Source organism: Brassica napus, unplaced genomic scaffold (assembly GCF_020379485.1).
Source record: "Brassica napus cultivar Da-Ae unplaced genomic scaffold, Da-Ae ScsIHWf_1305;HRSCAF=1862, whole genome shotgun sequence".
Taxonomy (NCBI): Eukaryota; Viridiplantae; Streptophyta; class Magnoliopsida; order Brassicales; family Brassicaceae; genus Brassica; species Brassica napus.
In genome coordinates, this window is record NW_026014720.1 from 24,976 (window position 1) to 27,750 (window position 2,775).

Genomic DNA, 2,775 nt, shown 5'->3' on the forward strand with positions numbered 1-2,775 from the left:
AGTTTAACGACGGCGGTATTCCTCGTGATTTCGTCGTAAAAGAGGGTTTACGAGGAATTAGCGAGGAAACAGGTTTCGTCTCGTTCGTCGTAACGCATATTTCTTCGCCAATTCGTCGTAACTTAGCGAGGAAAACATTTCGTCGTAAAGACGAAGTACCATATTTCGTCGTAAAGACCACGTAAATATTCCACGTAAGAATATCGTTATATTTCCTTGTAAATACCTCGAAAGTAGTTCCTCGTAAACTACACGTATTTATTTTGAAAGTATTTCTTTGTAAAGTACACGTAAATACCTCGAAAATAATACCTAGTAAAGTACTCGTTGAATCTTCCTCGTCATTTCCTCGTAAAGTTCCACGCAAATAAGTCGTAAATTAGCTCTGAATTCACTTCGTTTTATTATTTTACAGAATTTAAAAATATAATAAAAAAATAATTAATTATTTAATTTATTAATAAAATTAAAATTTAAAAACAAAATCAATAAGAAAATATATATATATAAATAAGTTTTGAATTTATAAATACAACAACCGAAAAAAAAACTAAGAGTCGTTCATCGCCCGGTAGAATTCATCACTCCTCCTCTCTACATCCGCCTCGGCATGTGTGTCGGATGATGACTCGCCTGGAATGGGATTTTGTCGTCGCATGTTCCTCAACAAGGACTCTCATTCCGGATTTGTGGTCCGCTATAACGTCCAAGAAGCCCTCGACTCCACCCACACGAGCTGTGAACGCAGATCGCGTCATGTCCAACTCGTTACGCAGCTGAGTGGACTCTCTACGCAGCTGAGTGACTTCATCTTCCCGTGTTTGACCATAAGACGATGTTGCTCTCAGAACATCGTTGACGGAACCAATCCCCAACGTACGTCCCTTTTCTTTAGGGACAACCTTAAAAAAAAAAAATAAATATTGTTAGTAAAAATTTAAAGTTAAATTAAATTAATAATAAAAAAATTAAAATTTTTAAATATTTACCACCTCGTAAATCTATCCACTTCAAGTGTGGATAAGGTGACGGGTAATCCGTCGGTGGACTGCTGGGTCAGCTGGGTCTGGCGGTCGTCAACCTGATCAACCAAGTCGTTGAAGATTTGCTCGGACTTGCCATCTAGAAATTAGCCCGACTTATTCCTGTGGGTCCTCTCATAAAGTTGCATAAGAGACGGAAGTTGTCCCGTCTCTTTGACCTAAAAAACATTTAAGAAAGTTTGAATATACATATATATATATATATATATATATATATTAAAAAAATTAATTAAATAAAATATTTAATTACCATTTCCAAACGGACACCGGCGTGGGTTTTTTGGCCCGTAGAGTGAAGCATCGGCCCGTGGCCGTGCTCATCTACCGTGTTACGGGAGGCAGAGCAAGACTGGGCGATTCTAATGGACTCAGGATCCCACCAATAACGGATGAGGCCATCCCACACATCCGTGGTGAGCTCAGCGGGTTTGCCACGCTCATACCCCTTCACGATCCAGTCACCCTTCCAGTTAGAGATCGTGTCCAACAAGCGAACTTTCGCCTTCGCGTAAAACGTTTTCCTCACCCTCTCATTGACCCCCATGGACCAATGATATTTTCTTGTAAAAAAAATTAAATTAATAATTAGTTTTTAAAAAAAATATAAATTATGAAAAAATTAAAGTATATATAATTAATGAATAGTAGCTTACTGCGAAAATTTTGAACCACGTCTTTCTGACGTAGATCGGCGTCTTTTTCCAGTTCCGATGTGGCATGGAGAAGTAACCTTTCATCGTGTCGGTTACGTCTGATGCAAGACATCCGTCAACCCCAAACCTGAAAAAAAACAAATTTAAAGTATAAATTATTTATTAATTTTATAAAAGAATTTTAAAAGGATAAAAATATAATGTAACATATCACAAAATTCTGTCCGGTCGGTCGGGGTCTATGACGGGTAAACATTATCTGACTGGCTGACTGAGAATGTCCTCGACAGTGTACTGCGAGTAGGGAGCACTCGGAGGCACCATCAAATCGGGATGAATCTCGGCGGGCATCGGAGGAGCCATCGGAGGAGGCACAAGAGGAGGCATCGTCGGAGGAGCCATCGGAGGAGGCACAGGAGGAACCAATGGTGCACTAGAAGGAGGCGACCGAGAGACTCTCTGAGAAGGCTGAGTCTCGAGGACAGTCTCCGGACCGTGAGCTGAAGAAGACGACGGGTCTTAACGACTATCAGGCTCACCGAACATCTGTCTGTAATGGGGAGTAAGTCTGTTCTTTCGAATCGTCTGGAGCATCTGAAGTAACCTCACCAATTAATACACAAACTAAATTTCGTTACCCATAAAATACATCAACTTTTGAATTTTGGAGGTTTCACACCTCAATTTTGACGGCGTTAACTCTGTTTAACAGAGTATTAAGACGACGTTAATAACTTAACTGAACATGTGCTTACACTGTTAAATCTCGGTTCCTTCATAAAAATTCCCAAATCGATTGAGAACAAACCCTAATTTCGTTCTTCTCATATATTTCTCAGAAATTCCCAAATCGATGGCTAAGAGTGAAGGTCGAGTTCAGGTGCAAGGTCATACTATAAGAAGAAGTTCGGCGGTCCCTTATGCTACTGCAAGAAACAAACGAGTACCGTGAAGGCTTGGACATATGACAATCCGAGTCGAAGGTTTTGGTTGTGTGATTCTCATGGGTTCGTCGATTGGGTTGATAAGGAGGAGCAAAATGAATGGCAGAAACAGAGTTTACTGGAGGCCAGAGGCGT